This window comes from Macrotis lagotis, chromosome 5 (genome assembly GCF_037893015.1).
Source record: "Macrotis lagotis isolate mMagLag1 chromosome 5, bilby.v1.9.chrom.fasta, whole genome shotgun sequence".
Classification (NCBI taxonomy): Eukaryota; Metazoa; Chordata; class Mammalia; order Peramelemorphia; family Peramelidae; genus Macrotis; species Macrotis lagotis.
Window position 1 is genome coordinate 197,902,210 of NC_133662.1, and position 25,029 is coordinate 197,927,238.

The window sequence follows — 25,029 nt, forward strand, 5'->3', positions numbered from 1 at the left end:
TTGTATACACCTACATATACACAGAACCAAATATGTGTGTATAGTTGTAGTTCTACAAAGATTTCTAAGTATGGCATAACAAATTCTAAGCTCTATATGTGTTTTGGGGATGAAAACATTTCTAAACCATGAGGATTTATTAGCCCCATACTCTGTTCCAAGAACCTTGCTAGACGAAACAGTCCCTGGTCTCAAGGAGCTTACAGTCTATCTGAAGACATCTTAAAGTATATAAAAAATAAATAAAAATCAACTTTTGGGGGAAGTGCTATACATGTGAATATATATATATATATATATATATATATATATACTCACATATGCACATGCATTTGTATAGATGTGTGCTTATGTATACACATATATGTAAAAAATATTTATCAAACAATTTCTAAGTATAAAACACTGAGCTAAGTGTTGGGGAAATTAAAACAGCTTTGAAAAAAAATAGCTGTGAGGATTAGGATGGAAGTCAGACCAGCACTCTGGAGCTATTATTTGTTAAGTTATAGCAGTTGAGAAATGGTTAAAGTTGATAGAGAGGAAGAAGGTGGACCCCTTATGTAGAGACTGATTCTCTTAAAAATGACTTTGGGCTTGGGCTGGAAGCAAGCCCAGTGGTCTATATGGGAGAAGGGCATTACAATTCCCAAGGGTCCCAGGTCCCTGGTCCTGTGCTATCTCCATCCCAGTCACAGTTTTGGGGGGGAGGGGAAGGGTGGAAAGGAGTTGATTTTAATTTAAATTGGCTGGTTTGTTGCTTCCTGCCTTTCCTTCAGAGTTCCTTGTTACTTCTGCTAGACTGAGTATAGATTTACAAAATAGTAAAGACCGTGCTGTTCTGTTAATTTTGTTTGCTGATGTAGCTAAGTAATATGACGGATAGAGAACAGGACTAGAGGAGGGTCAGGCAAAACTGAGGACAAATCTTGCTTTGGGTGCTTACTAGCTGTTGAACTCTTGGCAATTTACTCTCAATTGCCTCACCTGTAAAATATGTTGAGCTATATGATCTCTAAAAGGTTATTCACAAAATTCATATGAAGAGAGATAGACTAGAGTGTCTGTCTCATGTAAAATTTTTATATTTTCCAAAAAATTCCCACTCAAAGATGAGTAATATTCCTAGGGCCATCAAAAACTTGCACTAAAAAGTATATCAGTGAAAAATGTTTAAAAGTTGTAGTTAATAGTAAAATGGTCACATTTGGGGAATACAATTAAGTGCTGCTAAATGTGGAAAAAGGAGTGTTCTATGTAAGATCACACCAATAAATAAATATAAAAAGTAGAGGGCTTACATCTTCTATAATAGAATAATAATTTAATAATATAATAATAATAAAACAATAATTTGGGGTATTTTAACAACTCTATTTCCACAAAGCAAATAAAACAATTTCATCACTTTTGAATATTTTGCAAAATATTTTGCCAAAGGAATTTCTAAATATAAAAATTTCAAACTATTTGTCTCTTAACGAATCTTTTTTATAAAGTTGCATCCTCTGGTTTTAGTTTCAAGTTAAAGGGATTATTTATGCGAAAGTTTTCTAACTTTATTATGATGATGTTTTAACACTTAACGGAATAATTAAGAAAAGAGGTATTTTTAATGTAAAAGTACAAAAATTAGAACAATGAAGTGTAAGCTAATTGGTAGCATATTTTAGGATACATCCTACTCCTTGTAGTTGGTGGAGTTGATTTCACTCATGACTAAGAGCAAAAATGAAATAACTTTAAATGAACCATTTGGTGATTTCACCTAGTTGTGCCAGTCATAAACATTTTCCAAAAGATCACAATAAAAGCGATTGTAGACTGTGAGTCAACATCTGTTGCAGAGGATGAGAAAGTAAACACATTCTAAGAGACTTGACAAGCTCCTCCAAAGTTAAAATATACATTGATACTAGTTCCATTACAAGGATGGGCATATGAACAAATAGCTAAAAATGTGTTGGAAGATAACATTTGGAATTAAATGAGGCTAAAGTCACAAAGACACCATAGAAGTCTCATAAATATACCATCAATACTTTCACAAAGTGGGCAGCCAAGTGACACAGTGGTTAGTCTTGAGTTCAAATGTGATCTTCAGATACTTACTAGCTGTGTGATCATGGACAAGTCATTTAACCTTATTTCCTTAGATTCCTCAACTGTAAAATGAGCAGGAAAAGGAAATTGCAAACAACTTCAGTATCTTTGCCAAGAATGGGTCACAAAAAAGTTGGATATGGCTGAAAAATTACTAAATAACAATAAACTTTGACATATTAGAGTTGAACATGACCTCATGGTAAAGCAAAATTATTCAAATTTATAGCTCAGTGTAAGAGACTACAGAGTCAAAAAAAAAGAAAGTTCAAGTTCAAGCCCTTCCTCTTGATGCATACCAGCTGTGGGACCCTGATCAAATCACTTAACCTCTCATTGTCCAGGCAATTCTTTAGGTCCCTAAGTTGCAGAAAAAGTCTGAAGCATCCACCATTGGCAGGGGACTTTTCTTATTAAGAATTTTCCTATAGAAATTAAATCATAGGTCCATTCTATCTTTCCATCATATGCCCTTAGATACCAACCAAGAGTAACTTTAAAGAGAATGTGTCTGGAATAGCTTTTTTTTGGGGGGGGGTGTTTTTGCAAGGTAATGGAGTTAAGTGACTTGTCCAAGGTCATACAGCTAGGTAATTAATAGGTAATCAAGTGTCTGGGGCAGATTTGAACTCAGGTCATGAATCCAGGACCGGTGCTCTATCCACTGTGCCACCTAGCTGCCCCTGGAATAGGTTTTACATGGAAGACAAACAAAACAAATATTTAGTGACAAAACCAGAAAAAGATGAAACAAACCTGTAGCAGATTATTCAGTGTTTTCATTCTGTACTACTCTCATTAATTAACAATGCAATCACACTATTTGTGACCTCAATGTCCTATGCAGGAAAAAGGAAGGGCATGAAGTTAATTAATTTGGGGAGAAGGGATGAAGCAAGTAAGTACACAAAAGAGAAAAGTCATACCAGAAGGGGGGGATCAATTTTTCAAGTTACCTAAAAGATGAGAAGGTCCCAAATGGGTGAGGGAAAGTACAATTGGCATTATTATCTTATAAAAGTAATTAAGGGATCACAAATAACTGCTAACTCTCATTGCTGTTCTCTCCATAAAATGTGCATGACAATGATGCATATTCTTTTATGAAAAATGAGAGAAAATAAAAGTCAATCTTTCATATATAATATTTCATAGTAGATCACAACATTGCCTCACATGGAAAGCCATGCAACAGAAAATCTTACAATGTTAGCTATTTGTACATTATGGGTTTTTTTAGGTTTTTGCAAGGCAAATGGGGTTAAGTGGCTTGCCCAAGGCCACACAGCTAGGTAATTATTAAGTGTCTGAGACTGGATTTGAACCCAGGTACTCCTGACTCCAAGGCCGGTGCTTTATCCACTATGCCACCTAGCAGCCCCTTGTACATTATGTTTTTAAAAGACATTTGACTCTTTAGAACAAAATGTAGGCTTTAAGACTCTAACTCACTAAGTTGTCTAGGATCCATAAGTTAAGATCTCAAAATTTTCCTGAAATTGCCTCCAGTGTTACCAGTGATTTTTAATAGTTTTTCTTTTTTCCTTTTTTAATTTTTCTTTTTATCCAATTATGTGTAGTTTTCAAAATCATTTTTCTAAGATTTTGAGTTCCACATTTTCTCCCCTTCTTTTCCCCTCCCCACTCTCTATGATAGCAAGTGATTTGATATAAGTGATAACAAGTAAAATCATGTTAAACATATTTCCATATTAGTCATGTTGTGAAACAGAACAAAAGGAAAAAACATATGAAAGAAAAAAAATTAAAAGCAAATTTTAAAAAGTGAAAATAATCTGCTTTGGTTTGCATCCAAGACTCCATCCTTTTTTCTCTGAATGTGGATGGAATTTTCTATCACAAATCTTTTAAAATTGTCTTTGAAAACTATTTTACTGAGAACAGCTGAGTCTATCATAGTTGATCATCACATAATGCTGTTATTAAGGTGTACAATGTTCTCCTGGTTCTGCTCACTTCACTCCACATAAGTTCATGTAAGTCTTTGCAAGTTTTTCTGAAATCTGCCTGCTTATGATTTCTTATAGAACAATAACATCCCTCCACATTCATATGCTACAATTTATTCAACCATTCCCCAACTGATGGGCATCTCCTTAATTTACAATTTGCTACTACAAGAAAAAGCTGCTGTGATGACTATTTTTGTATATGAGGGTCCTTTTCCCTTTTTTATAATCTCTTTGACATATAGACCTAGTAGTGGTAATGCTGGATCAAAGGGTATGGACAGTTTTATAGTCAATCTGATAGGTGTGTGGTGGTACTTCATAGTTGTTTTAATTTGCATTTCTCTAATCAATAATGATTTTGAGTATTTTTTCCTTATGATCATAGACAGCTTTAATTTCTTCATCTGAAAACTGCCTGTTCATATACTTTGAACTCAATGATCTTTTAATAGCTAAATCCAGTGCCTTTTTTCCAACCCTCATCCTTTTTTATCTCTCTGTTGCCCTAGACATTGCTGATCACATGCTTTCCTTCTACTCACACCCATCTGTTTTTTTTAAGTGACTATTGTTTTACTTGCCTGACTGCTCCATTCTACTATCCTTTTTAATACCAGTATTTTATAATTGGATTATGGTATATTGTCACAGATTATGAAATACCAGAATCTCTGAAGAAGAAAAATTTAGAGCTATCAAAAGGATAATAAAGAAACCTATGGTGTCCATAAGTAGCATATTACCAGTTATAATAATGATGATGAACTGACTTGTAAAACATCATTCAGAAAACATGGTAAGCTAAAAATTTAGCAAAAGCAAATGAAAACCCAAAACCCACAAAATATTTTTGATAACAAACAAATCTATAAAAAATGCCCCCACAATTAAGTCTTGACCCCCTCAGGCATGGTTGGGTTGCAATTTGCAGTATCAAAGGAAAAACACACAATAATGAGACAAAAGATGCATTGTACAGTGTTAAAAAAAAAAAAGTCCATTGTACCTGAATGAATAGTCCCTGCATCTGGAATCAGAAAGATCTGGATTCAAAATCAATCTCAGACACTTATTACTTGTGGGACCATGGGTAAACCACTTAAACTGTCTGCTTCAATTTCCTTTCTTTTAAAATAGAATAAGACTATCTTTTATTCCAGTGTTGTTGTAAGGATAAAATGAGATCAAATATGTAAATTGTTTTGCAAACTTCGTCATTCAAATTCTTTTTATTTTTCATTTTCTTTAAAGATATGAATAACTAAATCTAATAATTATGAGATCACCCCACAAATTATAGTTTCTAACCATAGCAAATTAAGGGTTTGAAAAGGCAGTCTGAGTGAGAGTGGCTAGTTAGTCTTAAAACCAGAAAAATTTAGGTTTATATTCTCACTCTGACTTATACTGATTGTTTGATTCTGAGCAAAGCAATTAACTTCTCAACATTCCAGGCACCCTTTTCCTAAGACTATACTTTGAGAGAAGATGCTGACCTACATTGGTAAAAAGGGTTCTTTCTCAAGGTATTCCCTATACCAATGAAATCCCAGGTCCCATCCCTATTCCTCTATAAATAAATACAGAACCAAAAGAACACGATTATATAAAAAGTACATTTCTTAATCTGGTGCACCATATTTCCCCCAAAACATTTACTTCCTCATTTAATCTTCCTGGATTACTCATGATCTCTTTGTTCCTATTATGGTCTACTTTGTAAAGTAAATATCTATATATATGTCAGATTCCCAATTTGGTTGTAACAACTTAAAGCTAGAAAAGTGACATTTCTCATCATGGTATACTCATCATGTGAGACCTTGGGCAAGTCACATAATCCTGATTGCCTAGTATCCAGAGCTATCTCTAGTTGTCCTGATCCATATTTAGCCATTTTAGACCCCTTTGGTTCTGGAAGAGAAAGTGAGGCTAGTGCCTTAGCGTAGCCCCTCCCCCACCTCAAATCCAATTAATGTGCTTATCAAGGCATCATCTCCTTGTTGTCATGGTCTTCTTCCTCAGGAATGAAGGACAAATATCATTATCATCAATGGAGTTTCTAACCATGGCTCAGGTTGACTATGGTTCCAAAGATATCTATTAGATGATTCACCAAACAGAAAACAAAAAAATCTCTTCATGGAGATAATTGAGGTTTTTATTTTAAATGTCATGAATAGCATTATGCCAGATAGCAAATGAGAGGAAGCTTGGAAATCATTCATTCTTGTGAATCAATATGTTTTGGAAAAAAATATTTTGCGGTTTTGACAAAATGAAGGTGCAGTTAGTTCCCTATTTTATCAAAGATATTATAGAGAAAAATTTCAATAAGTGGTCATTGATTTGAAATTTTTGTTGATTAGTATATATATTTTCATTTTGGTCACACACAAAAAACACAATAGGGAAATACTGAGTATCACTGTGAAGTACTTCATGCATATTATTTTTATTTTAAAAATCTCATTTATGTCTTCCCAAGAGCAAAAATTTTGCATATATATATATATGTGCAGCTAAAATCAAATAAAGAGACCAAAAGAATCCACTAAACTAATGTTTTTATCTCTTCGCTTCTTGCTTTTTGTTTAATGATAGCATATTGTAGAAAAATTTGATTAACATTTTACCAAAAACAAAAAGGTCTCTTGCTAGAAGAGATGAAGTTTCAAGAATTAATGAATTTAAAACATTCTTTTCTATTTGGAATAATGCTATTCATAATATTTAATATAAAAAATTAATTCCCATCTTTTCCTATCTTAAGAACTGTATAACTGGTATCTGTAGTACCTCAATCAACTTGATCCACCAACAAGATCATTAGTGGATTGGGTGGTTCCATGTGGGTAAATAATGAGAAGGAAGATGATCTGAAAGAATGGCAGAGCATGAATAGAGAAAAGTGAATTATCTACAGTAATTCTCAACTATTATTCCATAATTTCGCTAGTTTTAGATAGTTATGAAAGAATATATAAAATACATTTGGGTATTATACCTTTTAAAAGGAGTGTTATATATTATACCTTTAAAAAGGGGAAGTATAGTATACTTGACTTGCCTTGAAGCTAGGAAAAACTGAGTTCCCATCCTTCTGCTGTGTGACCCTGAAAATGTCACTTCACTTCTCAGTGCTCTAACCAGTTCTCTAACTATAACTTGCAAGGAAAACTCCAGAATGAGTGAGGGGTGTTTCCTCATTTGATAGTGTCCTATAAAAAATGAAATCACAAGGACAGTCCTGATCTAGTTCTCATCCTTAAATGTAGGAGTAAAGTCTTCTGAAATCTATAGAAAATTCTTATTAATACATAAGAGGCAGAAATATTTCCCCAGAAACAGCTAGAAATGAACTCAAACTCAACATGCAATATTATCTACAGGCTAGAGAGTACCTGCAGTGAAAAAAAAAAAATTAAAAAAAAACATTTCATGTGGTTCGGCAAGTAAGCTTGCTCAATGATTTCAATTCATTTATATTATTATTTTCCTTTGGCTCCACAAAAGAGGAAGAAAAATTGCTCCCCTCCCAACAATGTCAATAAGTAACATTATACATTATGATTCTCAAAGCTCATGATAACAATTTCCATAAATATATGAAACATGTTTAGATTGTGAAGTAATCCATGTTCAGTTCCCAACCACTCTCTAACCCTTGTCTTTCCTATAGTATTACACAACACTTCCTCCCAATAAACCTCCCAAGATTTTCATTTAAGAGAAATCAGGTATATTACACAAGCACAGCAAGGCCAAGATTACTGTACAATTAAAGAACTGATACAAAATATGCCTCATGGGTAACATTTTTGCTCATTTAATTTTTTATAATGTTTGTGAACATTAATTATATTGCACACAGATACCTATGTAGTTTCATTAGACTTCACATTTGCCATTTGGTAATAATAGTGAAGACACTGAAAAATGTGGGTTTTACCAGTTTCATTGAAGACAGATAAGAAGTTGTAGCATTAGGGAACATTAAAGAAAAAAATATTTTACCCCTTTCATCCTTTACCTTTATCAAAAAAAAAGGAAGAATTTTGGTTTTTTTAAACTTCATACTAAAAATGTTTTGAGATCATATATTGGCCCTATTTTACTCTAACAGCATCTATACATTTCCTTGAGTTCTCAAAGATAGAAATTAGCAATATTGAAAAGATTATGGGCAGGTCATCAAATTCTAAGAGACAGCAAGCAATACAGGATATAATATGATTGGTACCTGTATATTAAAATAGATTCTATTCAGTATCCATGAGATTTTTTTGGCATTTAATCATAACAATGCTTCATAATCTCTGTGTTGTCTCTTTAAGCATTGCAAGAGTTCTTAACCTGAAATACATTGAATGAGGGTGGGTGACCATGGACCTGTGAACTTGGATGGGAAAAAAATAAATCTTCATTCCAATGTAAATGTTTATGTAGTTATATTTTGTTTCATGCATTTAAATAAAATATTCCAAGAAAGGATCCATTAGTTTCATCAGATTGCTAAAGGGGTTCATGATACCAAAAATGTTAAAAAGCAGGGAATTAAGGTTATAAACTGAGTCTCAGATGTCTTTTTCTTCCTATTTATTTATATGAACAAATTCCAAAATTCAGTCTGCAATCCTCTCTTCTTTGCCCCAATTAACAGATATCTATTTCAATAATTTCAGCTAGTATTTCTTTGCAAATTACTAATATCTGTATTTCTATTTCTGTTGTCTGCTTAACCTTAAGTCTCATGCCTTTTACTAAGCATATCCAGTTCCTATCATTTCAAATTCAACATGTCTAAAATGAAACTCACTATTTTCTCCCCAAAATTTGTATACATTTCTGACCTATTTTTTTACAAACAATATTATCAACATATTCTAGTTAACAAAGCTTCAAGTCTCAGAATCATATGCTTAACCCTTTCTTTACTATTTGATCTTATTAAATATATTTAATTATTTAAATAATTAAATGATTAATATTAATATTAATAATAAGCATGATTAGCTTTAACATAATTCCTTTACAAAATCTCTGGAATCCATTATTTCTTCTTGCCACTTCTGTTCCCATAATTCAATACCAATTCAGGATTTTATCCCCTGGACTACCATAAAAATCACTAAACTGATATTCCTGCCTTCTAATTTGATCTCTCCTTGTTGCCAGAGTATGTGCTGCCAAAGTCAAGTGTTTTAATTTTTCATTTTGAATATTTACACATTGAACATCTTCAAATGCTACAAATCAGTGCTTGATTTATTGTTTTGTTGATTTACTGGACTTAAGAAAGTAATGGAGATCAATGATAATAATAGATATTAAACTTAAAAATATGTCTTCCATATCTTTCCCCCTAGACTGCTGCTTGTTAAACATTTGCCAACATATCTGCTCCTAATCCATCTGGCACACCAATACTTAATTCATTTTCCTAAAGCAAAATTTTCATAAAAGACCTACAGGTGAGGCAGCTAAGTGGCATAGAGGATAGAGCACCAGCCCTGGAGTCAGGAGGACCTGAGGTCAAATCTGATCCCAGACACTTAATAATTACCTAGCTGTGTGACCTTGGGCAAGTCACTTAACCACACTGCCTTGTAAAAATTAAATAATTTTTTTAAAAAGACCTACAGGCTTAGAATCATTCAGTAATGACTGATCACCTATAGTAGGACTCTTTTGCCTTTTTTTTTTGCCTTGTGAAGTTCTTTGGTAGTGGATCAACATGGATCAACATGGGTCAACATTCTCAAACAGTAAAGCAAAAATATTATTCTTAAAATAATATTTTACATGCATAAAATATTTTATTTCAAAAACCAATTATTTTGAAATACAGTAATAATTTTTTAATATTAATAGAATTAATAAACCCTTTAATCAGAGTTATGATGATGTTTGTCCTTCATTCTTGAAGAATGACAACAAGGAAGGTTATGCCATCACAAGCACATGAAATGGATTTGAGTGAGGAAGGTGTTGCTAAGTCACTAGTCTCACTTTCCCCTCAATGCCATCTGGATTCAGTGATCAGATATGCATCAGGACTACTAGAGATGGCCCTGGATGTGAGGCAATTGGGATTAAGTGACTTGTCCAAAGTCTCATAGCTAGTAAATGGCAAGTGTTTGAGGCTGGATTCAAACTCTTGTCCTCTTGACTCCATTTTTATCAAGTTAAGAGTCCTAAAAGTTTAACGTCGAAGTCCTTAGTCTGTCATTCAAAGTACTGTACAACAAAAATAGCTTCAAGCTGCCTTTAGAAATTTATCTCCCTATATCCTTGAGATAATAAGTTGGAATAACAATTATTTATATTTATATAAATCTTCCAAAGTTGAAATTATATTGATATTAGTGACCCACTTGACAGGTAAAAGAACTGAGGTTCCAAATTAGTGATTTCCTCAAGATTATACAGGTAGTCACTATCAGAACCAGAATTCATTCTAGTCTTCTGATGACAAATTCAATGATCTTTCTATTACACTATCATATGTCCCTTATCTTTACCTTGGTAAGTCTAGTAATAAGCTTAAGTATACAGCATGTTTCATGTATTTTTGTTAGTGAGATTATGCCACCTTTGTATCCTCATCATGGAACATATTTTCTTTTCCATCTATCAAAATCCTATTTGATTAATACTAAAAAAAAAGGATCAAAAATAAGTGTTGGAGAATAATTTTACTTCCTAACTCAACTAGAGATAAACAATGTTGAAAATACTTGAAGTTTGAAAAAAGCAGTAAACAAATTACATTCGGAATGTATTCATCTTGATTCAACTATCTAAAGATCCAAATGTTTAAAAATTCATAGATGCAGTTCAATATTGGTGGATCATGAAAGCACATTTTCAAGCCTCTGTTCCTATTCTGTTATTAGTAAATCCTGACTACAACAAGGTCTTTTTTATCTTATTTTTCAACATTTACTGATATTCAAGGTAATCCATGCATTATTAATGTGCACAGTTTTCTTAGAATACAGTAGACACTGAATCCCTAGTCTGAGAGGGAAAAAAAACTTCTAAATCCCTAATCATTTCAATAAATTGTAATGTAATATTTTCTACATTGGGAATCATGGTATTTTATTTAAGGAAATCAGTCTGGCCATGATGAGCTCTATAGAGTGCAGTCTGAACAGACATCAGTTCAAAGAATCAGATGCCAAAGTGTTCTCTCTAATGTCCCTTAATCATCACACCGATTAGTATTTGAATAGTGCTGTGATTAAAAAGACTGCTACCATTGTATACCTATTCATACTACTAGCATTCTAGTATGTTCCATCCATTAGCGTCTGAATAGGAGAGCGATTAGAGAGACAGCTGCCATTGTATGCCTATTCGGAAAACAGCTAAACTCAGATATTTATTTGCAATGAACACCAAATAAATGTTTTGCAAAGGTAAAATATACTGTTAGACTGTGAAGACAATTTGGTTGATTTCTTTTGTCCAGAGCATTCTATTTTCTTAGATGTAATAACATTTCTTATTTGTAAATACAGTAATATGTCTTATTAATATATTTTTGACATACATATTTTGTTTTATAGACATAGTTTTTACACACATCTGTTTTATTATATACTACTTATTAACCTACAATAAAACACAAAATCCCATATTGTAGCTGGAATGATGATCCCAGGCAATAGCAGAAAATTTAAGAGAGTTTATACAAATTAAAACTATTTCCATTCTAGCTCTGATGATTCCCTTAAAAAAAATATTTTGGATAGTTTGATGTGTTTTTTCAATCAAGAGTATCTTCCTTCCCGAAGAGAAATTTCTTAAATTGTCCATTTGACATGTTTAGATGAGATAAGGGAGATTTTTATTCACCTTGTTGATGCTGTGCTTCATAATGGGTGTTGTAACAAGAAAGTATTGGAAACAAGAAAGTCCTGTATGCCATTTGGAGATTCATCCTGAGAACTAAATAAAGATGGTTATGAACCAGTGGTTAATATCAGAAACAGGAGAGGTGTGGAGGTGGAAAACAAGAGAGATCATTATATCATTATGCAAATTAGACTATTTAAAATAATTTGCAGAAGTAGTTTGTGCTCCCAAAAATTAGTCCAAAAATTTCTGGATAGCATAAATGTTCACAAATATTGTCTCCCACAAATATTGTCAATCAAATATTGTTAAAGCGTACTACTGTGAAATACTGTGCTAAATGCTCAGGAAACTCAAAGATTATTGTCCTTGGGGGAATTTAGATTTTAGTTATTTTTTTTCCCCTTTCTCATTGTCCCAATCTCTAAATTCATTCTTCTTTTCACTATTTACTTCTACTCTTAGACTAAATATAACTGCACAGTGGCTAAAGTAGACAGCCTTATCATTACTCTGGCTCATGTCTTGCTCAAAATATCTTGACTGATGATAAAAAACATACCATTTCCCCTGGATCTATTGTTATGTATGTAAATTCAAATTAAAAATAACTGAAGTCATAGATTACAATTTCTATGAGATTTTAACAAGAATAGAGGTGCTCAGGGGTTGGAATGGGATTTACTTGAAAATGAAAAGTTGATTCATTTTTTTGCTGATAAAGCTAAAGTGACTTTGAAATAGCAGAATTTTACTTCTAGAGGACTAAAATCTCAGCAATGAAGCCAGATCATGAAACAAGTGTCTAAATAATATTCAGATATTATAATTAGCAAATAAGGTAAGCAAACATCATCATTTTTTAAGCATTATCCAACTGAAACATAAGAGAATGGCAACATACAAGTGATATAGTTGACAATTATAAATGAGTTTAATTTCTGTGTCACATGGACAGGGAGGGATTTGGGATCACACTGAAGTAAATAATTAAAGCTCTCCTGTAACCTTAGCCTCAGGAAATCAAGAGTTGGAGCTACTGTCCCTTGTTGGGCAATTATCATTTTGCTGCACATTTTCTACCTGTGAAAGAGAATCTGTCATTGTAGCATAATATATTAGTATTCTATGGCATAGGTTGTCCAAGAGAGATTCTAATGTATCATGATACTTGAAGTTATAGATTTAGATAGCAAAGCTAGAGATAGAGGTAAGATAACCCTTTCTATATTCTAATCAGATACAAATGAGCATTTGTCTTGGATTTAGCTTTAATATCATCTGGAATATATATACAGAATTTTTGAGAGACTAGAATAATTTTTTTAGTAGTATAATTTGAGTATCTTTCAACATTTCGAAAGGTAGAGGATTTTCTCTCTTAAACCAGTTGAATAGACACATTTTAGCAAAAAAAAAATGAGAATTTTTTTCTGAAAAGGTAACTATGTACTTTTTTTTTTAGGTTTTTGCAAAGCAAATGGGGTTAAGTGGCTTGCCCAAGGCCACACAGATAGGTAATTATTAAGTGTCTGAGACCAGATTTGAACCCAGGTACTCCTGACTCCACCTAGCCCCCAACTATGTACTTTTGATGCAAGGGAAGATGAAGATAATTTGAATGTAACAGAAAGAACTTGGGTGGAGGCAAATTGACTCAAGATGTGAATTGACTTGAAGTAGAGAATTATTATTGTAATAGAAACAATTGTAATCTTAAAAGCTGTTTGGGATAGAGACCCTCCCAATTCTTAAGGTACCATAGATTCATTGTTTAGTGTAAAATTTGTACCCCCATCTCCTTGGGTTTTACCCTCTACCTAATTCCAAGTCCAGTATAGGGGAAGGGAGTTGACCTTTTGCCCTCTGGATGAGAGGTAAGACATGAAAACCTGGGTTGGACCCTGGTTCAGGGCTAGCTCAGTCTTCTCTGACCATGGCCCAGCCAAGGTTGCTTGGCTGTTCTTTTATTTCTTTTTCTCTAGCCCTTCCTCATGTCTTGTAACCTTTTTAATAAATTTTGGTTTTATTTCCACCAATGCTTTCCAGAGTCCGAACAATGATTCCTCATAGGCAGAACTGAACCCAAATAGCCATAGGCTACATACACTTTTGCAGATATAGAAAAACAAATGAATCATAATTTCATTAGTTTATACTTTGCATTAATGACTAAGTAAAGAAGTCTATAAACTTGCAAGTAATTCTGAATATTCACAGGTACAAGTACTCTCTGTCTTTCTATCTCTATCTGTCTCTGTCTTTCTGTCTCTGTCTCTCTCACAGTTCCATATAGCCAGGTTTCATGGTAAATTCTAGAGAATAAACTTCCTGTCTAACTTATATTTTCTGACATTTTATTGTAACTCTATGTTTTTAAGGTTTATAATACACACATACATGCATGTCTACAGAAAGAGTTTAGGCATTTCCAAATACTGACAATAAGAGATAACACAAATGGAAAATAAGGGTATTCTTTTGGTATCCATCCAAGATATTAGAAGATGCATATGAATCCTATAGGATAGACCCTTAATATAAAATTCATGGAAAGAGATTGATAGGATTGAAAATTGTGAACTGGAAGGAGCCTTGAGAGGTCATCTAACCCAAGCACTTCATTTCATAGATGAGTAAACTGAGGCCTAGAATCACATAAATAGTAGATGGCAAATAAACCAAAGTCATCTGATTTCAAATCCAACACTTTTCCACTGCATCAAAATATACAGAAAGATTTGTGAACTTCATTACTAAAATGACAGATACAAATTTAGGAAATCACAGATCCATCAAGTATCAGCTATGCCATAATCTCCCAGTAATCTGAGTTTATGCCTGAGGGACAAGAGAACCATAAAATTATAGCAATAACAACTACTTTTGCAACTCTTTCTACTAAAAGTCTCTTTATATTCATTTAAAGCTTGTAAAAAATATTATACTCATTGGAGTTTGCTCTCATTTGAGTTTAATAATGCTGTAAGGTAGTTACAATCATTATTCCCATGAAAGAAGGAAACTGAGGCTCAGAGTGATATAGTGTGCTACCTATGGTGAGACAAACTAGTATTAATCTATTGGATTTGAAACCAGAAAACTTCACATTCAACTTAGTGGATATAAAATATCTTAAATGTAAGGACCTAATATTTCAGGTTCTGTAGTTCTTTTGTCATTGTGCATACATTACAAGTACCATAATCTTAAACTAGATTTAGATTTATTTAGCCTCCTCTTTTCCTTCCACCCCCTCAAATTAACTTGTCTAAAGTCAATTTGTAAATGGCAAAGGAAGGAATCCAAACAAAGTCCTCAGGTTCCAAATCAGATCCTTGAACTCCAAATTGAGCTATCTTTGCATTTCTCCAGGTGGCAGCTACTGCTGATGCTCTTCCTCCTTCTCCTTCACCTACTATTACAACTGCTGACTGTTACTGCTACCACTACTTATAATAAACATTGATAAAGCCCAATTAAGTTTGCAATGTACTTACAACTATTATGTCATTTTATTCTCATAACAATACTGGAATGCATATTCTATTGTCACCCTCATTTTACAAAGAGAAAAGAGCTTGTACTTAACTGATTTGCTCAGGATAACATAGCTAATAATATCTGAGGAAAGATCTGGACTCAGGTTTTCTGATTTCCAAATCCTGAGTGCTATCAACTGTGTCAGTTAGATACTTTGATTCAATAATGTATACTGGCACCTACTCTATGTCAGACACTATACTAAGTATCAATGTCTAACACTGATACTAATTATAAGTAAGTCAAAAGATAATCTCTGCTCTCAAAGAGCTCACAATTTCATGGATAGAGACAACACATTAAAAGAAGCTGAAAAGTGAAGTGGCAGGGATGGGGTAGGGAAGGCACATGATCCAGAATGGGACACATGAGAAAAGAGAAAATAGGAGAAGCTCTCCACTGTCCAGCTTCTACTTTTCCCTATAAAGAAGAAGGAAGAGTGGAGAGGAGAGAATGTTAGGAGATGTAGGGTTGATACGATATTGAGAGATGATTAGATTTTGGAAAACATAAGAAAGTTCAAGAGTGCAGTGGAGTGTAAAATGATATATGTGTATGTATGTACGTAAATGGATATGTGTATATTGTTGTATATAATATATGCATTGCATATAATTACATAATATATGTTGCATATAATAAATTTATTTTTATTGTTCAGTTGGTTTCAACTCTTCTTTTTTTATTTGTCAAATATTTATTGGCTAAATGAGAAAGGCAGGCAGGGACCAGGTTTAATCCTTCTTGGCAGTAGCTTTCCTCATGGCAGCTAGGACATTGCTGAGCTCCTCTCTCTTCCTCTTGGCATGCATGTGAGTTCCCACCCTTTTTTTGATGAACTTAAGGACTCACACTTATCCTTGGAGACCCTTAACATTTCCATGGCCCGCCTCTCATAAGGGGCAAACCCACACACCTCCCGGATCATGTCTCTCACAAATTTGGTGTGTTTGGTCAAACGCCCATGGCGGTGGCAGTGTCGCGGCTTCGCCACGTTTTTGGTAACTTTGTGGCCCTTGTTGAGGCCCACGGCCATGGCTGCGGTGTGAGCTTAGCCCCAGTGGCAGCCACAGAAGAAGGGATAGGTTCAACTCTTAATGATTCCATTTAGGGCATTCCTAGCAAAGATACTGGAGTGGTTTGTGATTTCCTTTTTCTAGTTCATTTATACATGGATCTTCCTGCCTCCATGCTCTGCATCATATCCACTGATCCACAGTATATTTGTATAACACATTTTAAATATATATTATACCTACTCAATATACTTCTTTTTTTTTTTTTAGCAGAAATAGCACTGAATTTGGCATCCTGAGAGATGTGAGTTCATGCATGGGGCTCTGATATGTTATTAGCCATTTGACCCTGAGAAATTTAGCTAAACAATCTGAGTCTCAGGTTCATCATTTGTAAAATGAGGATAAGATAGGGAATGCTTAGGTATCTTTTTTTTGTATTATTTTAGCTTTGTGGCTTTGGATTTGGTGATTTTATTTTTGTATTTAAATATTATTTTATAGTCACGAATTTACAGGGGAGTAAGAGAACATAGGTTAGCCATTAAATAGATGTATCTGTAGCTTAAGACTGTTCACAAGGATATCACATAGGTAATTAATTAGGCCTCACTGTATAGCTATTTAAAAAGCAGCTTGGGAAAATATAGAAATATGCTTTCTTCACTTTGAAGTTTATTGAAATTCTTCCTTTCCTTCAATGATATGATGCTATGGTCTTTTTCTGGGTCTCCTTAGGCAAAAATAATATCATCTCATATTTCTAAACAATCTTAGAACTCTATATTCTCTTTATCACAGTCTACATTGATTTTTGGTCTAGTCATTTTTCTATTTCTAACATGCAACTTGCAATACATTCAACAGTTTCATAACAGATGCTCAGTGAATAATAACAGATTAAGTTGAATTTAAAAGATCTCCTATAACAATTCAATAGGTCAAGATCCATTCATTGTTTTTGATTCATGCATTTGTGGTAATGAAAGAATCACCATATTTGTCCCAGTGTAGTGGACTTCATTCACCACAAACTTATGTTATATGACCTTTCCCAGGTCCTAATGGTAGCAAGGCAATTCTTAAAACAAGTTCAGTAATTAACTGATTGTTACACTCACCATAATCATTTCCATCTCTTCTCAGAGATAACTGTCCCTCCCCTCATCCTCCCAACAGAGAACTTTGCTTCATATGTAAATGAAAAACTTGAGGCCATGTATAGAGAGCTCCCTCTTCACTCAACCCTATCACACATTATCCTGATGCCTTGAGGCTCTATCTCTTCCTTTATCCTCATCTAACATAACAAGATAGCTCTTCTTTTTGTCAAAGTCAACACCTCTACTAGCACAAATGATCCAATTGCATTCCCTCTTTTTCAGCTGATTGTTCCCTCTCTCACCCCAACTCTCTTTATTATAATCAATCTCTTCCTATCTACTGGCTGCTTCCCACTGCCTATAAACATTCCCAGGTCTCCCCCATTTTCAAAAAAATTTTACTTTATTCATCCATATCTCTATTCCTTTTGTGGCTAAACTTGGAAAGGCCTTCTTCAATCAGAACTATCTCTACTTCCTCTCTTCTCACCTTCTGGAATCTGACTTCTGACCTCATCATTCAATGGAAACTGCTCTTTCTAAAGTTACTGATGAGTTTTAAATTGCCAAATTTCTCAGATTTTTTTTTCTTGTCCTTTCTGCAGTATCTGACTATTGATCACCTCTTCTAAATATTCTCTTCTTTCTAGGTTTTTGGGACACTGTTCTTTCCTCATTTGTTTCTTATCTTTCTGACTTCTCATTGTAAATCTCCTTTAATGGATCTTCATCCAAGTCTTACTAGCTAACAGTAGGCATCCTCCCAAGCCTTTATCCAAGGCTATCTTCTCCCTCTATAATTCTCCTTGGTGATCTCATTAGCTCTGATGAATGATTCTCAAACTCATTTATCCAGTTCTAATCTGTCTCCTTATCTCCTGTTTCAAAATTCCATTAATTGGACATCTAAAATTTGATTTTTCATAGATTTCACACTCCCTTTCACTCCCTAAATCCAATCAGTTACCAAGGGAATGAAGACCTCTACCAGAGTAGCAAGTGTCAGAACAGAAAAGAGACATTATAAAGGTAGAATCAGTAAGAGTTTGCAACACATTGGTGAAGGGGATATGGAAAGACTGAGGAGTCCAGGATGATATCTGCATTGTAAAGCAGCAGGACATTTAAGAAGAGGTGATTGGTGTGAAAGAAAATCAGTTCAACATTAGCTATGTTGAATTTAAGATGCCAACTGGAAGTCCATTTTGAAATACCCAAAAGGCAATTGAAGATATGAGACTAGAAGTCAGGAAAGAGGTTAAGGCAGAAAAAAAGTAGAATGAAAAACCATATGAAGAGACATGATAATTGAATCCTTTGGAGGTAATAAGATCACCAAACCAAAAAGCAAAGAGGGAGAAAAGGACTCAGAGTCTTGGGGAACATCCACAATTAGTATGAGACACCTGGATGAAGACCCAAGCAAGGGAGACTGAGAAAGAGCAGCTAGAGAGGTAGAAAAGGAACCAGGGGAGAGAAATAACATACAGAATGAGGAAGGTGACAATATTCCATCAACTAGCAGAAGGATCAGAAAGATTAAACAAAAGTTGAAGTAATGAGAAAATTCAAGGACAAATACTGGGAGGAAAACAAGGAGCAAAGAAAGTACAGGATATCTGCTTAAGATGGATCAGATGATGACAACTGATAAGAAAAAGAAGGCTGTCACGTGAATCTTATTTTGTTTCTAATATTTTTTCTTCAAGAAGAATAATTATTACCCTGAAAGAAACAGAACATAAATGCTTAACAGGGAGTTAATATCCAAGACAGGTAAGCAAAAAGTGAGATAGCTCTTAGTAACCCTTGATGAATTCAAGCCACTTGGTTCGAGTCACTACATCATCTCATTTTGATAGAATTAGCAGATGAAAGTATTGAACCCTTTCAATAATATCTGAAAGACTGTGAAAAAGAGTAGAGTTAATACATCATCAGAGAAAGGCAAATGCCATACTGCTCTAAAAAACAAAGGAAAAACAGATTCTGGACACAAGAAGCTAATAAACTCTTGATGTTGATTCCTTGGGAAAATTCTAGAGTGAATGATTAAAGAGATGGTAGGTAACCAAAATGACAAGGGAACAGTGATTAGAAACAATTAGAATGGCTTCATCCTGAATAGGTCATGCCAGACAAGTCACTTTCTTTTCTGACAAGATTACTTAACTATTAGAAACTATGAATGCTGTGGATATGTAGCTCATTTAGATTTTAGCAAACTTGATTAAATATCTCAATATTCTTGCAGAGATGGATTAGACAATAATTTAATTAGATAGGTTCAGAACTGATTGAATAGAGGGATTCAGAGTTCAATGTCAACTATTAATCAATGATTAAATATCAATGGAGCAGCAATAGGTTTCCAGTGAACTGCCTCAGATATCTATATGTGCCTCATGTTGTTAAATATGACTTCAATAAAGGCATAGACAATATGTTCATTTGATCTGCAGATGACACAAAGCTGGAGGCAGGGAAAAAATAGCTAACTCAGTAAATGACAGTCAGGATAGAAAATAATCTTGACAGGTACTGTGATGAATCTAATAAGACAAAATTCAAAATGGGATGGAAGAAAAATCTTATACATGAGTACAGAAAAAAAAGTATAAGCAATTTGAGGTTCTATTAAAAATACCATATTTTCCTGGAATAGTTAGGTCATAGTTTCACAGTACTTTGACTCTTGGCTGATGGATCAGTGAACAGAATACTTGATGTGGAGTGAGGAAGATGAGATTAAATCCAACCTCAGATACTATTTAGCTGTGTGACCCTGGGCAAATAATTTCTGCCTGCCTCAGTCTCTTTATCTATAAAATACTAATAACAGTAATAATAATAATAATAATAATAATAATAATACCTGCCTCTCAAGATTGTTATGAGGATAATATTCATAAAGTGCTTTACAAATCTGAGAGGTCTATATAAATGCTAGCTATTATTATATATTCATTATTGATAAAGTAAAGACTGGTAAAAGGAAAGAAATAGAACGATTAAGATAACTGCTTCCATGGCATATAACGATCATCTGAAAGGTTTACATCTATTGGATTAACATGGAGAAGATTCATGAAAAAAATATAATAACTGCTTTCAGTCACCTTAAGAACTCACTAGCTTTGTCAAACTGCGCAAGTCACTTAAACATTAATTCTGTCATATCATTTAAAAAATAGGAATAGGAGCAGCTAGGTGGTGCAGTGGATAGAGTTGATAGAGCACTGGCCTTGAAGTCAGGAGAACCTGATTTCAAACCCAGTTTTAGACACTTAATAATTACCTTGGGCAAGTCACTTAATCTCACTGCATTGCAAAAACCAAAAAAAAAAAAAGGGGATTTATTTAAAAAACAGGAATAATAATCACATAAAACTCCCAGAGTTGTTGTAAAGTTCAAATGAGATAATAATTTAAAGTGCTTTGCAAAATTTTTAAATGCTATGTAAATACTGTTGTTGTATCAATAGTTAAAAAAGACATTTCTATCTTACTTCAGGTCCAGGACAGGAAAGCTCATTTTTAGATAGATTTTTTTATCAGTGCATCAAAAGTTTTTAGTAGTCTAAAGCAATGCACACACACACACACACACACACACACACACACACACACACACACATATATTTATATGTGAATGTAAATATAGATATTTTGTATATACCTATTCTAATCAAAATTACATGTAAACAAACATACATGGATACAGAGGACTTAAATTATAGTATTTAGCAAGGAATCCAAATTGTTGTTTTTAAATTATATTGTTAGATTTTTGTAATTAACAAAAAATTGTTTTTCTTTCCCCACTACCACTACCTCCCCACTGGGGAAAAAAAGAAAAATAAGTTACAAAATTCTTGTAAGGATTGTTGTAAAGATAAATTATAGCAATATTTGTAAAGTATTTTAAAAACTTTAAGTCCCAGGATGTGTTAATTATTATTAATTATTCTCAGTGTAACAAATATGCATAGTCTAGCAAAATTAATACCTTTATTGGCCATATTCAAATATATGTCTCAATTTGCACCTGAATCCATCATATCTCTATAAGGAAATATGTAGCGTATTTTTTATCATGAGTTCTCTAGATTCATGGTTGATCTGTGCCTTCTTTAGAGGTTTTAAGTCTTTCAAAGTTGCTTGTCTTTACAATATTTCATATATATATTTATATATGCACATATATATGTAGCATAAATAGAGTATATGGTGAAATATAAGATATATAGTGCAAATATGGTATATATTACATATAATATATATGCTACAGTACAAATTATTTTACATGATACAATAAAGTATAAATTATTGTAGTATTTATGGTATAAATATTGTACAAACTATTTTTATTATGTAAATAAATTATTCTCCTGGTTCTTCCCACTACACTATGTTCATCACAAAAATTAATCCTATAGATATCAGCCTCCTTCTTAAATGTCTTTCATTTGGGAGGTTTCAAAAGTCCATTTTAACTTTCATGATTGGGAAAGTGATCAATTTTCTCCCTCAATACCTTTCTTTACAACTTAATATTAGACCCTTACCTCATTTTCCTCTTCCTCTTTGTCTTCCTTTTTAGGCTCCATTTTTTATTTAAAGCCTGTATTGTTTGGCTATCTAAATAAGATCCTACGTTGTGTTTTTATATCTCTGCAAATAAACTTTAGATTGGGAACTTCCTTCATCAAACAAAGGTTAAATTAATAAATACAAGGAAGTTACTTTGAAGCACTGAAAATTTGAGTGATTTGCCCAGGGACACATAGCTATTAAGTTCCAAATACACAGGTCTTCCTGACTAGTAATCCTGCTACACCCCGCCCCCCCCCCAAAACCCAGTTTTAATCATGTTTTAATAAGATAGCTGTTTTTTTTTTAAAGAAAGTCCTATAAGCTGTAGCATAGGCTACTTTTAGTTAAGTATATGCTTACCCAATTGCCAAATTATTATAGTATTTTAAAAACCAATCACTTACTTCATTGTTCTTGTATGCAAAAACTCCTGCTTTTAAAAATAAATAAATAAATTGGGAGATGTGCATCAAAACATCAACTTGAAAATTCAAGGGGGAAGAAATCTATTGAAATACCATTAATTTAATTACTTTTGCCAGTCTCATGATAATTATTTTTTAAAGGAAAAGAACATAATTTCTTAGTTACTATCAGAGCCTGTTTGTATGAGCTCATCACAAAGAAAAAAAAAACTGAGGCAAAACTTTTTTTTTAACATTAGAAGGGAAAATTCATCCGAAATGCATGTGTGAAAGAGAATTATTAGTTTCTTTGAATTACAAATTTAAAATACTTTCATTTTGCTGCTAAAGATAAGAAATCTGTGAAAAGTTTTGCTATGTGAATGATTTCTCCATCTCACATTGTATAGAATGGCTCCTGAAATGAATTCTTTTTTTTTTCCCCTGAGAAAGAAGTTAATCCAACTTGAAATGTTTTCTGTTAAGTCTAGACATTTTGAAACATTATTTCTTTCAGAAAATGTCTAGGATAATTTTTACTGGAATCAATCACTCAATCATAAAGTATTTATTAAATACTTATGAAATGATTAGAATACTATGAAAAAGAAAAAGTAGTCCTTGCCTACAAGGAACTTCTCTGTTTGTAAATATACATACATATATGTCAGTATATGTGTATGCACACACATACAAATGCATGTGTCTATTTATAGATGTATATATATATATTTATTTGTATATACATACAAATATCTAAATGTACAAACACAAACAAATATATATATGTATATATGTGTGTGTGTGTGTGTGTGTTCAGTCATTTTCAGTTTTATCTGACTCTTCTTCACCCATTTGGGGTTTTCTTGAGAAAGATACTGGAGTGGTTTGCCATTTCCTTCAACAATTCATTTTAAAGAAGAGAAAACCAAGGTAAACAGGGTTAAGTGACTTGCCCAAGGGCTGGTTAAGTATCTGAATATGAACTTAGATCTTCCTGTCTCTGGACCAGTGCTCTACCTATTGTACCACCTAGCTGTCCCACTATCTCTAGGACTGCAATATTTTCCAACATCTAGAGCACCTCCTATTGCTCAGACAATTGTTACTCCAAGAGAAGATAAAGATTGTAACATCCATAGGTCACCATTAACCTGACTTTAGCTTCAAAATCCTTCCACTTGACAACTGCAACCTTTCTTTGAAACTCTCTCAGCATATGATTTTTTTCTGCTTGATGGCTAGCCTTTAACTGAAAACCTTCCAAGATTAACCTTTTATTACTTTCCACAAAAACAACCTATGATGGGAAAACAATTTCCTCATTGAGATTTAGGACTTCATAACACTAACAAGGATTCTTACTTAAATTCTTTTATTAATCAGAAAATGCTCTTATGCCATTTGAAAAAAGAGGACGAAAACATTGCTAATAACAGTATTAGAGTGGTTAGTTGATTCAGTGGAAGGGGTACCTGACCTGGAAACCAGGATGACTCATCTTCCTATTTTCAAATCTGACCTCAGACACTTACTAGCAATGTGATTCTGGGCAAGTCACTTAACCTTGTTTGCCTCAATTTCCTCATCTGTAAAGTGAGCTGGGGAAGGAAATGACTCAATTATCTTTACTTAAAAAAAAATCCCATATGAGTGTCACAAAGAGCCAGACATGACTGAAAAGATAGAACAACAGATCACTTGGCAAACATACAGCATTTTATAGATGGAAATAAAGGAAGTTTGGGAAAACACATTCAGCATATCATTTAGATGAATTTTGGGTGTGGAAAATAAGAAATAATTAGGTGACTATAATCATTTTACTTCATCTAAATTTATTTTACAGAGATTTTTAACTCAAAGAATTTGGACAATTTTAGAATAATCATAATTGTGGTTCTCCAATATCTATATTCCCAAAAGTGAGGCTTGATCTTCTGTTAGTTACTAAGCATCCTAAATGTGTCAAATTTTTGTAAAATTTACTGCTCTATATACCAAGAAATCCCTTTTTATCCAGTAATTAACTGGCTTTACCTGTTATATTTGGGGTTAGGAATTTAAGGTTAGCAAACTATCAGTTTAGCAGCTTTCTTTTAAATTCAAGTATTCAGTTAGTAAAGTGTACTAATCAGTGTCCTTGTGGTAGATAAATCCAGTCCATCCACTGACTCTTCTTAAGATCTCCCTCCTACAAAATTCTTGTAAATCTGCCTTGTGATAGCAAATATAAGTCTAGAGGATCTAGGAAAACTGGGTGCTTGATCTGGATAAGTCCAAAGTCTTCAGTATTGTGTGCCTGTGGATCTACAGGAACAGGGAGCCAAGCACACATTACAATCTTTCACATAATAAAACTGCTTGCCTTATGTACCTTTGAGTATTTATATTCCTTCTCAGTATCTCCTTATCCACAATTCCC

General features: G+C 33.4%; 1 protein-coding gene and 1 pseudogene across 2 annotated transcripts in view; both read right to left on the reverse strand.

Annotated features, from left to right (window-relative positions):
* LOC141488279 (large ribosomal subunit protein eL36-like) overlaps positions 1–24,926 on the reverse strand; it is a 40,210-nt pseudogene extending 15,284 nt beyond the window's left edge.
* Positions 1–25,029, reverse strand: part of DPYD (dihydropyrimidine dehydrogenase) — a 1,037,477-nt gene that overhangs the window by 934,602 nt on the left and 77,846 nt on the right. The gene's annotated exons all lie outside the window — the stretch shown is intronic.